A 15,083-nucleotide genomic window follows, 5' to 3' on the forward strand; every position below is an offset into this window, starting at 1 on the left:
CTAGGATACATTTCGTAAAACATTTTTAATAGAAATAAAATATTGGACAATAATAGTCTATAAGCTGGAAAGAGTTAAAACACTCTAAGTTTTAGGAAGTGGGTAAATATAATTAATAACTCTAACCATTAAAAAATTAGAAATAGAGTTTATAGGTTCCAAACTACTAGAGAAGAAAAAAAATGAAATAAGAAAAGAACTTCAAGGGAAGCATGAAAAAGATAGTAAAAATAAATCCAAATATATCAAGATCACAAAAAGTAGAGTGAAACTTGCCAGCTAAAAGTTCTTTTTTTTTTTTTTTTAAATCCAGCTATATTCTTCTTATGAGAGACACTTAAAGCAGAAGCACACCAAATGTTTGAGAGTGAAAGAATCGAAAAAGCTCTATAAGGCCAATTAATTTTTCCAGCAAACAAAAATAACTTTCTATTTGCTTTCTGGAATAGCCTTTGAATCTTCATACAAAGTGATGTGTTATAATAAAACAAAGAAAAGAATTACATGTGAAGAGAGTAGTGAGAAAAGACCTAATTTAAAATTAATATTCTCTGACAAACCTAAAAATTTGAAAAAATAGTTCCATTAGTGCTATACCTGCAGAATTCAAGCAAGCAGTGGTAGAAACCTGGGTGTAATAGTGAGTCAAAAATAAATGCAATTTATCATTACTCCAGTTTGGATCAAGTTTCTTGACTTACAAATGGAGTTTACAAAATAATCAGGTAACATTTCAAAAGAACTTGCATTTTGAGACAAAGGATGTCATAATTACTTTTTATTGTATTAGTATCACTCTGAAATTTATGAGACACTATTCATTTAAATATAAGGATTCTTGGGACTGGCCCGGTGGTGTAGTGATTACATTCACACACTCTGCTTCGGCAGCCCAGGGTTTGTGGGTTTGGATCCCAAGCACAGACCTACACACCGCTCATCAAGCCATGCATCCCATATACAAAATAGAGGAAGATTGGCACAGATCTTAGCTCAGGGACAATCTTCCTCACCAAAAAAAAAAATAATAATAAATTAATAATAATAAATATAAGGATTCTGGGGGAAATATATATTAAGTCATTTTGAAGTGAGAATGGATTTGAAAAATAGTCAGGGACAAAAATTTAGGTAGAAAGGTGGATCACTGCCGCATTAAAATAGAGAAAAATTACGAAGAACCTAAATGAATAACGTAGGAATGGTTAAAGTGTGAAGCTTATGTAGAACGAAATGTTTTCATAGCTATTTTAGTGACATGGGGAAATACCCATGACATAATTAGGTAGTAAACAGAATAATATACAAAACTGTACATACAACACAATCATGAACATAATAAAATGTGTCTAGAAACAGGATTAGGAGGAAAAACAACAGAATATGAACAGTGATGGGGAAATGAATATTTTGTATTTTCTACTTTATACTCTATTTCCCAAGTTTTTACAGTGAGCACTTTTATAATCAGGTAACAGAATAACTTTCATTTTACATCTTCAATATTTGGTTAGTTTGTATACATTATAGTCCAGAATCCCTGTGAATGAAAAAGTATGGGAAAAATGAATTCTCGAAAGAGAAAACATAGCAAGTCTTTAAGAGAAAGTTCGAAGAGAGAGGAAAATTGCTGTATTTCTAATTAGTAGTAACTTGATAAGTAACTTCCTTGCCTAAACTTTCAAGAATGTGCAACAAAGCCACGCCCAGAGGTTGCTATGACTACAGAGGTAAACCTGAGTAGGTCAGCATTCACCCTGCTTCCAAGGTGAGGCAGGAGAAAGAATGTGGGCTCTGGAAAGAGACAAATCCCCCTTTGTACCTCTGCCTTCTCTCCTCCCCCATCTGACCCTCTTCCCTCCCTCAGCTCTCCCATTTGCCATCTCTTCCTCCCCACTTCTTAGCTCCCAGTGCAGTCAATAGTGTCAAACCTTCCTCTTCCCTCTCTTCCCCTCCTTTCTGGGCCTCCACGGGGTGCTGCATTTTTCTGAGCACCTTGCTCACATAAGCTCTGGAAAGCAGGATTTGTTTCCCACTGGAAACAGGACCTGCCCATGGTAGGTACCCAACGAATATTTGTTGATCAAGTGAATGAATGAATGAAATGAACGGAGGTACTTTCTTGGTCTCTTTCGTGGGCTCCTCTTCATCTGCTCACCCTTAAATATGGATGTTCCCCAAGAGTCCATTCTCAATTGCTTTTTCTTTTCCTTCTATACTTTCCCCCTGGCTGATTTCTCCCCCCTTTGTTTTAGCTGACACTCATGAAAATGAGTCCAACTTTTGAATTCTACCTCATCTCTTTCCTCATCTGTATTTCCAACTGCTTTCAGTCGGACCTACAGACACTCCCGATTCTCATGCATAACTCGTCATTTTTTCCCCATTCTTCCTCCTAAGAGCTCCAACTCAGTTAACATCACCACCATTCCCTCAACATTCCAGATTTAAGCTCAGAGGAGCCTTTTACTCTCCTCCAACCCTACCTGATGAGCAATGCCACTCTCTGGAATTGCATTTCTCCTTTCTAGTTCATTCCCACTGCCTCTGTTCCACTTCTCACCAAGATCATCACTGAACCCTGAGGATTTTCCTTACTTTGTGTTTCCCACGGCTGCTGGATTTATTTTCTAAACCACAGAACGCATCATGTTCCTATCTTGCTCGAAAACTCCTGATGTTCCCCATTGCCTTCAGAATAAAACCCAAGCACACAAAGCTCCTCTCAGTCTGATTTGGTGTCTTTCCTGCTTCATCTCCCGTCACCCATCCCCATAGCCACCACTCTGCCCTTCTCAATCTCTCTCCTCTCTCTCTTTCTGCCTTACCAGGCTTCTGGCTGGTCAGCTCTCCCTTCATGCTGTCACCTCAGTGACTGCTCACATTTCTCCACCCACCTGGATGCCATTCCCCCACTACTCTGCCTCTCAAATTGCTCTGCCTCCTCCAAAGCTCGTATCAAGTGTCACTTCCTCTGAGAAGCCTTTCACCAAACCCTCAGTCAGGACTAAGGGCACTCTCCTCTGTGGTCACATAGCATCTTGATTATGCCTCCATTAGTGCACAGCTCAAGGTTGTCAGCTGTAAGTGGGTGGACAGAGGGAGACAGTGAGGTGCCCTTGGAGAGCCTGAGCACAGGGTTTGAAGGCTTCCCTCCTAGGGTGAGCCCATAAAGACTATGCATAATGGAAAAGAACAAAAGAGCCTGCTAGGCTCACAGGAACCACTCCTTTTACTAGCAACAGCTGTAGCTTTTAGCCAGTGATGTTAATGCAGCTGCGGAAAGGCTGTGTTAACAGAAGTAGGGGCTGTCAGAGAAGGGTGGGCTCCAAAGGAGCACTTTCTGGCATTTTCCCAACCTTCTCCAGGGAAGGGCGATGCTAATGTTGGGACATTCAATTCCAGACACTGGAGTGATATTGTCTGCAAGAGACAGGGTTAGTTTCTTCCTCTGGTCTCACCTTGACCTGAACTATCTCAGGGTGGGTGTGGGGGGCTTCCTGTGGTTTTGTGAGGCTTATCAGGAAACCTCGCGAGAACCAGCCACACTTGGGTAAGTGCCACAGTATGTAGAAAGGGCAGCCCCCTAGGAATCATTCCAGTCCCTAAAAGGGCTATCCCATACCATATACTTGTTTTCAGCCTGTACATCAGTCTTTGATTTGGGCATCTATCAGTCCACCATGAACTCTGTTTTCATGTCCAGGTGAAGTTACAAAGTCCAGTTTCTGGGGCTTCAAGGTTGAGGGCTGGTCCTCCAATCGTGGTAATGCCTCTGGGAGGCAGCCAGCCGGCCAGCCAGCTGTCTTCTCTCACCAGCATGGCCACTCACAGCCAAGAATTAGTTAACTATGCAAGCCTGTGTCTCTCCTACAACACCAGGGGTTGACGAACTTTTTCTGTAGAGGGTCATACAGTCAATATTTTAGGTCTTATGGGCCATAAGGTCTCAATCGCAACTACTCAACTTTGCTCCTATAGTGGGTGCCAAAGCAACCATAGACAATACGTTAAATGATGAGTGTGTCTGGATTCCAATGAAACATTATTTACAAAAATAAGTGGTAAGCCAGATTTGACCCACAGGCCATAGTTTGCCAAGCCCCACAGTCGAATGTGAGTTCTTTTTTCTTTAATGGAGATAAAATTGACATATAACATTATATTAGTTTCAAGTGTACAACATAATGATTCAATGCTTGTATATAACGTGAAATGATCACCACAATGGCTCTAATTAACATCCATCACTCACATAGTTACAATTTTTTTCTCTTGTGTTGAGAACTTTTAAGATCTACTCTCTTAGCCATTTTCAAATCTACAACACAGTATTTTTTTCCCTGCTTTATCTCCCCAAATCCCCCCGGTACATAGTTGTATATCTTAGTTGCAGGTCCTTCTAGTTGTGGCATGTGGGACGCCACCTCAATGTGGCCTGATGAGCGGTGCCTTGTCCACGCCCAGGATCCAAACCGGTGAAACCCTGGGCTGCCGAAGCAGAGTGCGCGAACTTAACCACTCAGCCACGGGGCCGGCCCCCTACAATACAGTATTATCAGCGATGGTCACCAAGCTGCACATTACATCCCTGGGACTTACTTATTTCATAACGGGAAGTTTGTGCCTTTCGATGCCCTTCACCCATTTCACCCACCCAGACAGTGGGTTCCTGAGGGCAGCAACGTATGGTTCCTCTTTGGATGCACCCATGCATGCCTAGTACATATTACATGCTCACTGGGTTTGTAGAATGGGGCTGAATGCCTTCCTCTTATATTGCCCACAGGCCTTTGTGCAGTAGCGATCATGGTGAACACAGAACTGTGCTATCTGAAGGAATCCTCGAGGTGCCTCCTCTTCAGTGGAGAGATCCTTCCATAGTCTCCTCGACTTATGACTTCTAGTTAATATACTCCTGTGATGCCTCTGCTTTACTGCAATAATCTGTTTATCCACCTGACGGCTGTTGGGGACTGTGTGGTGAAGTGGAAAAATGACACTTCGCTCTTGTGTTTCCTGCCTTCAGTACAGCTACTGAGTAAATAGTTGCTGTTCAATTGATACTTCTGAGGCAGAGAAGACAATTTATCTACTAAAAGCATAGCCGCCCTTCAGTGGCTGTAAACTCAGCCACCTGCCTTCTGCTGATTGGGATGTCAGCTACAGACTGTGCCTACAGTGGATGAACAGAACTCCTCTCACTTTGGTGACTCCCCAACCTGCAGCCTGGATCCGGGCAAGGCTGGAGGCTCAAAGGAGGCTGGGTGGGTTCTTTCTGGTGCTCACATTCCCTCTGGAGCAGGCCTTAGAATGTGGGGGCTGAGAAGAGAGATTCTTTGGATTGTAAGCTCTTGAAGAGCAGAAACTGAGAATTATTCATCTTTGAATCCTGAATGGATAGCAGATGCTTGGGACATGGCAAGTGCTCAATAAAACTCCCATGGGTTGCTCAGGAGGTGTTTCTGTGTCCCGGTTACCTGCTGCCTCCGACCTGCGTCTGGCCTTGGCAGAGCTTCCAATGATACCCTAACAGGGGTCTTCACCAGATTCCAGAGAGTCATCCAAATACCAATCCCTCATTCTTCGACAGCACTTTAAAATTTGCAAAGTGCTTTCACGTGGGCTTTCTCTCTTTTAATCCACACTGAAACCCAATAAGGTACAGGAATCTCAAACGTCCCCAGGCCTCACCAGCTTATGAGGTCCCATTAAAATGAAGGCTTCGTCTGTAGGACTATAAGCCCTCAACAGCACACACACCTTCGCACCTAAAATCTCCCCCAGTGACTTCTGGGTGTCCTAGAAGCTGTCTCAGATTAACTCACGAACAAGTTTGCAACATCCCTCTGCTCTCCTTTCCTCAAAGTCATACATCTATGACCCACGAGCCATTGGACAGCAGCACTCTGCTGCTGGTGTTTGCCCTGAGCCCTTAGGGTGCCACAGATTTGGGGCGGAACGGGGGAACAGTCATTCTGCTCCATCTTTGGGCAGGACTTTATCACCTGGGCCCCAAGGCTCTGCTTCACTCCAAACCCTACTTCATAAGGCTAAGGGTGAGGGTCAAGAACGGGGAATCTTATACCTAGGATGGGAGATGAGGGCACAGGACACAGATGCAATACTGACCTTCTATTGTCCTCATGTCACCTCTTGGTCCCCCACATTCAAGGACACCTGGAAACTTCCCCTTTCTCCTCCAGCCAAAAGAAAGAAAAGCCTTGTACATATTATCGCATCCATACGAATGACTCAAGAGCAGGGTCACTTGCAGTCACATCTCATTTCTGCTAAGCCTCAGCCAGCCCTGCTATCTAGGTGTTATCTTCCCATTTTATGGTCAAAAAGATTAAGGTTTACACCACATATAAATAAATGAATAGGAGAAATGGGGCTTGAACCCAAGTCATTGATTTTGAAACCACTCCTCCTTTACTTTACCACAACTAAACAATTAACACTCTACTTCATCTCCTCGTTGAAGAAGATCTGGCCCATCTTCTACCTTTGAAAATGTCAGAATTAAACTCTGCCCCTTCCTGATTCTTCCTTCCTCTTCCCACTCTGGTTATTCAGCAGAGCCAAGAAGTGGGAGGGAGGTTCATTGGCGTCAAGAAAAAGTCACCGCCACACGCAGCTAAAGCAAAAAAACATTTTCTGTATAAAAGTTATTTGGGCAGAAGCTGGTTGTTTCCTGCAGGCATTTTAAGCAACCAAAATAAGGATCATAATGGTGTTTCTAAAGACGTGAAAGCAGCCTCTGTTTAGCTCATGACTCCCACTACTACTCTCGAGGAAGTGGAAAATTTACAACAAAAGAAATTCCCTTCATCTTTCCATCCTCTTCCCAGTGCAACCCCTGACCTTTAGAAGCCTCCACCCAGAGCCAGAGCATAGACGGCTAAATAGGAAAAAGAAATGTAAACGATAGGAAATAAAGCGTTCGTCATACAGAGCGTTACGTTTAAGCCATTGTCTCGAATGTTTTGGATAACTCTCCTTTTTAGTTTAGGAAAGAAAATCTGAAACAGAACAATTACCTCACAAATGGAACATTTTATATAGTTACTGGGATAGAAAAACATTCAACGAAGGGGAAGGCTGCGTGATTTCAATGAGATCCAGGTGGAACAGCCCTTTCAGCAAACGTTTCCACACCAGCCCATAAAAATGATGGAAAAGGCACAAGACAAGAATAAAAGCAAAGAAGTGCCAGGTGCTCATCCTGACCAAATTCACATCCTCTCCGAGGTTGTCCTTTCCAGCTGCTCCTACTGTCCACTCTCCCTCCCTCCGAAGGGCTTGAACCACTCACTGCCTTCTGGGGTCTTCTGTGCATTGTCCTCCTCCCCTCCCCCACCAGGCAACCAAAATCTCTTCTGACCCAGGGCTGGGGAGGGCAGCAGAGAGAACAATGTGACTACTATGACTGGCAACACACAACTTCCAAAGCCCTCACTAAACATCAAGCGCTGGGTTGGATGCTTCGCATGGATCATCTCATTTAATCATGACCCACCCTATGGGGGCGTTCTGTAATTGGTTGCATTTTATAGTTTGGGAAAGTGAGGCTTAGAAAGGGTAAGTATCATCTTGCCCAGCAACACACAGCCAGTTAGTGGCAGAACTAGCTCTCAAACTTAACCTGACTCCACAGTTAATCACTCTGACCAGTAGAGTACACATTCCCCCACAATAGCTAGTAATGATAAGTACTATTGAATGTATTCATTTATCTTTCCTCAAAATCAACACAAAAAGTTGATGCTATTTTATCCATTTTATAGAGGAGGAAACAATACATCAGTTGGACCTATACTATATGCCAGGAAATACACACGTTACGTGTGTGCATGTGTGTATGTATGTAAATACATGTGTGCATAGTTAGAATTATTATCCATATTTTACACATAGGAACTCAGAGACTGAGAATGATTTCCTGGTTGGAGAGTAGCCAAATTTGGATTTAGAATCCAAGTCTGTATCCAGTGTTGACTGCATAACCCACACTGCCTACAAAGGGGCCTTTTAATGAGCCTCAAATTGCAGCCCATAAGCACAGGCCACCTCCCAGGTTTGCATCATCAGCTTCAGTGTATGAGGCCAGGTGGAACAAGCACGGATGCAGAGACTACTCATGGGCGAGCAAAGGAGATGGAGGGTAGGCGGCAGTGACGGGGTAGGGGCCACAGGCCTGGAAAACTTAGAGATAAAGCGGCCTGCTTCCCCGAGATCCTGGGGAGAAGCCACCAGGGGAGGCAGTACAGGAAATGGGATGTGTACAAGTGGGACACAATCCTAGCAGGAAGAGAGGAATACTGTGTTGGAGCAGGATGGGGAAGGACTTCCCTCTCAGCCCCATGGGCGCCAGAGGGACAGTCTGGTTTATCTGCTGAAAAGGAGAGCAGGAGAAGCCACAACTTGTAGGCCTTTCCCCTCCCCAAAGTCCACTATGCCCCCTCCAATCTCCTTTCTCTAACCTCCTCTCACCTAGGTATAGCCCCTTCAGATACTCCAGAGACAAAAGCAAAGCTGCTTTCTGTACCACAAAGAGGGCCACTTCGCAATATGCATGGGGCCCTTTCTAAAGTTGTGCTCCTGTATCCGTACTTCTCATACAGTTCTTGACCAAAATCGCACTGTCAGCAAAATTAAGAAGATCTGTACATCTTCTTCTCCCTGCCAATTTGTGAAGAATGTATTCCATGTTTGTTCCTGGGGTGATTAACCATCACTTCAGTTGTGATCAGAAGAACAGGTAAAGTCCTAGAGGAATATATTTCCATATACAAGATTATTAGCAAAAACCCAAAAAAGACTAAGAAGGATGGAGCACTAGGAAGTCAGATGGAAACTCTTATAAAGGGATGAAGGAGAATGGGAGTCAAGGGTGAGAAGGATGGGACTATCTGGAGAAATTGCTGGACCACTATAGGGGTACCTCATACCTAATTCTTAGTTGAAAATGAGAGAAACTCATCAAGAAAGACCCTTTTGCATTAAAATATCCTTATGCACACAGACTCTGATTCACAGAGGATGAGATGCAACGAAAGAGAACTTGGAATGTTAACCTTAAGCATGGCCACTCTCACATAGTTGCCTGAAATGCAGCAGTAGAAGGAAGTCGCAAGTTCAAAAGAAACAGGAAGAAGTAGCCTTGTATATGAAAAAGGGATGCAAAAAGATGGCATGGTCCTGTACAGAAGGCCACTCACTAAGAGTGAAAGCAGGATAGAATTACAGGCAAAATATCAACAGGAGTCCTTCTAGGGTTAGTGTTTACCACGGATGGCCCAGGCAAGCATGAGGCTTTCTGAAGGCCGACCACATAACTACAAGCAAGCAATCATAGGCAGAGGGACTTGAACAATCTTTATGTCTTTTGGGAGTCCCTTTTTGCTAAAATAGAGTTGCTTATAAAAATTTTTAACATTCCTAACTAACAATTTCAGCTCTCAGAGAGGAGAAACTGCCATTCTGGATATAATTTTAACCAATGAGAAAGAACTGTTTTCTGTACAGAAATTATAGGGACCTCAGCAGAATGTGACCATGTCTTTTGGGAGTCCATAACAGCAAGGAAGGGGAGCATTACATGAATTCTAAGGCAATGTAATAATGAAGAATTCCAGTGAAAAGGAAAAGGATAAGTAAACTTCTAAGCCAGTGTGGCCACGCTGAAAACTTTCTCATGAACTCATGTTTTTTAAAGGACATGTTCACAAGAGATAATGAGGGACACATATCCAAGAACCAATACAAAAAAATGGAGGTTTTCAGGAAGGCTAAAGCCTCAGCTAATGGGAAATCCAAGAAACACAAGCGATCAAAAAGGTGTTCATGAAAGATTCAGTTCAGAGAAAGAGAGAATGGGATGGGAAAGAAAGAAGGAAGGAAGGAAGAAAGAAAAGAAGGAAGGGAGGGAGGAAGGGAAGAAAGAACAAAAGAACAAAGATAAAAGAAGGGAAGAAGGAGGAAGAGGATGAGGTGAGGAGAAGAAAAAGATGGACAGGTCCAAGAAGTGGTGTAATGTTAACAGACAACAAAAAGTCCAAATTACCCAATGCTCAGATTCCATCTTGGGGAACAAGGAGAATAGATTCTGAGTTCTAAATGTTCAGCAAAGGAGATCATGAAGAGAGGAAAGTGGGGCCCACAATAAGTTCGGGAATAAGAAAAATCTAGGCATATAAATTATTTCAAACTTCTAGATCCAGACAAATTATATTTCAGAGTGTGAAAAGAATTTGCAGATATAATCTCAGAGCTACTGGCAGCGAGTTTGAGAAATCGTGGAGAATGGGAAAGATGCCAGAAACCTTGGAAAATCTTCTATTTTGCAATATATTGGGGAAAAAAGCCCAACAGATGCTGGAAACACAAGATCCATAAACTGGACATGATTCTCATCAAGAAGGGTGAATCCTACTTTTGTAATGAGGGCTATTGTCAAACTATAAACATAAAGTCTCCCAGCAGAGAATGATCACTGTGATGAGAAAGTTGGAAGCCAGGCTACACAAGGGAAGGTTGAGAGGTGTAGACAGCACAGAAATCAGGTGACTAAGAAGGGTGTCAGAGACTTGAAATGTGATCTTGGATAAGAAGCTGTAGAATCATTTTATGCTGCCTTAGAAAACAGAACTAGAACCAACAGTAGAAATTTTAAGTAGGTAGATTTTTCTTTAACATTTGAAAGTATTTTTTGTTCATTCATTGGACAAGTGTTTACTGAGCACTGGCTTTGTGCCAGATACTGTGCTAAGCGCTGAGGATATATGAAAAATGTGGTTCCTACTTTCATTTGACTTAGTCTTACGGAGGAAAACAAACAATAAACAAATGAACCAGGAGCATGATCACAGATTATAGCACAAGCCAGGAAGGAAAGAACTGGGCGTGGATGGAACATTAACAGTAGTATCTACTTTAAAGATGGTTTTAGGGAAAAATTCTCTGAGGGGGTGACATTTGTGCTGAGAGCTATATGACAAGGGTAGAGTTATGTGAATACTTTGGGGCAGAGAGAACAGTAAGTGCAAAAGCCCCGAGACTGGAAAGATCTTGGCTTGTTCCCAGAACTGAAATGAGCCAGGATGGTAAACCTGGTGAGATGGTAAACTTGGCAAGAGAGAGGAAAATGTGAGATTGTGAGATGAGGCTGAAGAGACAGACAGGAATCAGGAAAGATGTTGCCTTCATAAGGAATTAGAATGTATTCTAAGAGGTATGGGAAGCCATTGAAAGTTTTGAGCAGAAAACTCATATGATCTGACTGATGTGCTTTGGTGATTATTCCAGCTGCTCTGTGGTCAATGGATCAGTGTAGGCCCCTAGGGGAAGCAGGGAGAGCATGTGGGGGCTATGGTAGTAATTCGATGGGGCCGCAGAGTGAACTGAGGCGTGCAGTCAAGTTGGAGAGAAGTTCATTTGAAATTTTTTTGATGTAACTTAGAATTTACTGATGAACTGAATATGGAGTTTGAGGGATAGGAAGAAAAATGACTAGAATGATACAAAAATGGACTCAGGTGGCAGGCATTGAATGGCCACCTGAGGGGGCACTGCAAAATGGTGCCCAGAATGGGCTGACAGGATGGACTGGAAAGACGAAGCTTGCATTTGATTCAGCGATGACAACAGAACTCCTAAATAAATTTGTCAAGCACCTACTTCATACTGTGGGTCTACCAAAATCTTCAGAAACAGGCTTTTGTTTTGGCACAATTCTTAAACTGCCATCAGCTATAAACTTTACCACAAGCACCAATAAATCATTTCTATGGAAACTTACAGCATTCCTGGTGAAAACAAGAGAATTAGCAAACTTATATACATACTTTCTGTACAGATATATATATATAATATATGTCTATATATTATACGTACATACAGCTTATAAAATTGTAGACCTTTGCTCATAGCTTCAAACATAGACAGCACCCGTGCTTTCAATGCACATAATACAAATTAATACCCAACAGACACCAATACCACAAAGTTTACTAAAGACAGCATGACATTCCCATCTTGTTACATCATCAGGAGAAACTCTCTCTTGAAAAGAGAGGTTTTTGAAATTTAATAACCGTAAGACTTTTTCATGCCAGAATAGATCCCCAGAATGAATCCTCTCGTCTCTATTTCACTCCCAGTAATCTCACCTTCCACCTGTGGAAAAATTCCTACCTTCACGTATCATAAATACTGGGTACTAACAGCAGCGCACGTGAGAATTTAACTGTAGCGAGGATTCTTTGTAGAGGATATCAATCTTTAAAAGATAACCAGGCCCAAACCACAGATACTTGAGACTAGGTCTGTCATGGTGTCAGCCATTTGTGTTACACTCGTCTGGCAACAATTAAACATCAGAGTTGAAACTCCAAATCACAAACTGCTTGACCTCAGCCACACCACTGAAGCTATCTATAGATCAGCCACCTAAAATATCACTGACTGAATTAAGTTTACGTGGGAACCTCACCCTGGGTCCTTTTCTCAACTTTAAATTCATTTGACTCTTCATTTTCTTTGTTGGAAAGGAAAAAAGAGGCGAGCATAAGCCGCCGTGTTGGCCAGCAGGTGTGATTTTGCATGTTTCTTATTCAGGGGCCTTAGACTGTGGTTTCAACTCCAACAGGGTGTTTTGTCTAACTGTCTGGGCTGTAACGTGTGTCATCCCACAAACAATTTGTCACACCATGAGAGTTGCATATTTGGGGACAGAGATAGCTCGTGCCATATGGCAAAATGCACCAGCCTTGTCAATTATTATCCTTGGTGGCAGGTAATTTCTTCAACTGGACATCACGAACTCATCAGAATTTTGTGTCTATTGAGCGCTGGGTTCCAACCTCTACCAGGCAAAGTCAGCCGGGAAGACACGCCTGTTAAAACCACACAGTAGCAACTCTTGGACGGTTCTTTGGAGAAAACAATGTTATAAAAAAGAGAAAAATTTTACTACCAGATGCAGATTTTGGCATAGATAACCTTAATGATGCTAGGATAGGTCTTGAAAATATCTACTTTTGATTTTTTTTCCATCCAACATTTGTTTTATCCAGCTGTACTGGTGAACTGCCTCTACAGAAAAGTGCACAATTTAAAAGACAATGGAGTCGGCCAGTTGAACAAAACATTGCAAAACAATGCAGTCAATTCAGCATGCTCTCATAAGAAGGATTCAGCTTGAGCTGGCACGTAGGAGCTTCTCTTTTTTAGAATCGTCCTACTGGCATTCTGCTCATTTTTATCCACAAGAGAAAAATAATTTCGAGCTTCTGAGTAAATGTGAGAGAGAAGCTCAGGCAAAAATATGGGCCTTGCAATGTGGAGAGGCGGTGGAGGGCAGAAGAGGCCCGGAGCAGGCTGGCGGAGGGGGAGAAAGAGAAGGCTGCAAATACAGAGGGGCAAGTTGAGAAAGTTTTAAAAATAATCAGGAGATTCAGAGAAGGGTAAAAGGGAAAGATAGAAGAAAAACAGCCTGGGCCCCTCTGGGACCTCTCTTTCCCTGAGTCATAAAACCCTTCTAGTTTCTCCTTGTCTGGAATCACTGTCCACAGTGTAGAAACAATGTGCCCTTATTTTCAGCTTTGAAAAGACAACCAACCACAAAAACAATTTTAGGGTAGCTTTAGTACAGAGGAGAGAAAATTTTCTTTGCACCAAATTAATTAGGCTATTGGGGAAATGTTCACATGCTGGCGGGGGGCGGGGGGAGGGGACGGGCAGGCAGCAATGACAACCGCGCCCAAGCTGTACCACCCCGTGACTGGCTTTCAGTCACAGCTGCCTGGACGCCAGCTTTCGTCTTCCATAGGAGTGGTGAAGAATATGTTTGCTTTAGAGTTGATTCAATCGAACAAATCTGTATTGAATATTTATGACAGCCTTCCTGCAGATTCAGAGAACTACGTGGCCTAGGCAGATTTTCTGAGGCAGCGCCGGCGCTTTGATCTCCTGGGGGCTCTGACATCTGTTCTTGTCATCTGCACATGCATATGCTCATAGCAAGGCTCATAGCAGGACCATGGAACAGCAAGCTGAGGCCCCAAAACTTGTCCAAAGCTAACAGAGCTGAGATTTACACTTATTGAGATAATAGCATCTCACTAATGCGAGCCAAGAGGCGATCAGCCCATTTGGATGATAAAATATTCTATGTGCTATGGAACAGAGAATATTGCTTTAGAAGTGAATCCTAAGTTTCCCGGCTTGCTGGCCCTTGTGTGCAGTATGATGGCTCTCAACCCCCACATGGGACTTTAGTCATTACCTCCTCAAAGGTTCTCCCCAGTTAACAAAGGCATGGGGGGGATGGCAGCATCTCCTGGTGCTCAAGTTCAAGCCCACTCTCACTCACTAGCTCCAGTCCAAAGCCACTGTGAGGTGCTGGTGCCAAGAGAGCCTGCCCTGCACAGGCTGTCCTCTGTGGTGGCATATCTGAGCTAGCCCCTGGATCAGGGAGGCTAGCATGGCCCTTGTGCCAAATCTTGTAGCCAGGGCCCAGAAGCCACTTACTCTAGGTCTTCAGGAACATAGCTCCTGCAGCCGCTATCCTGAGCTCCTTCATGTGGGGATGTGCTTTGCAGCTTGCCAGCCCACCCAATCGCTCTTTCCCATTACCATCTGGCTTGCATAGGCCTTTCCGTTTGTGAGCCCTGCATTAAGCCATAGGTTTGGCTGCTGGTGGAATAGCGAGTACCACAGCAAGTTATGGAGAAGAGGGATGGTTTGGGGGAGGTAGGGGAGGCCTACCGCCCCCTCAGATCCCACTCTGGGAGGAGTCTTCCTCTTCTTTTCCCCTCCCAGATTCTTGTAAGGCTGATGGCTCACTCTGGGTAAGACTCATGGGGTTAAAGCATTCCTGATGCACATCGACATAGGAAGGGGTGTAGGAGTTGGGAGACATGGCTCTGTGTCTGTCGTGATCACTCACTGGCCGGCTGACTTGTAGTGGTCACCCCACCTCTCTAGGCCTCGTCAGTAAAATCAGAGTCTCACCCAACGGGTATCTTAGGTCCCTTGGAGCTCTAAATGCTCTAAGGAGGTGATGTTGTGATAGAAAA

Source organism: Equus caballus, chromosome 15, assembly GCF_041296265.1.
Source record: "Equus caballus isolate H_3958 breed thoroughbred chromosome 15, TB-T2T, whole genome shotgun sequence".
NCBI classification, from domain to species: Eukaryota; Metazoa; Chordata; class Mammalia; order Perissodactyla; family Equidae; genus Equus; species Equus caballus.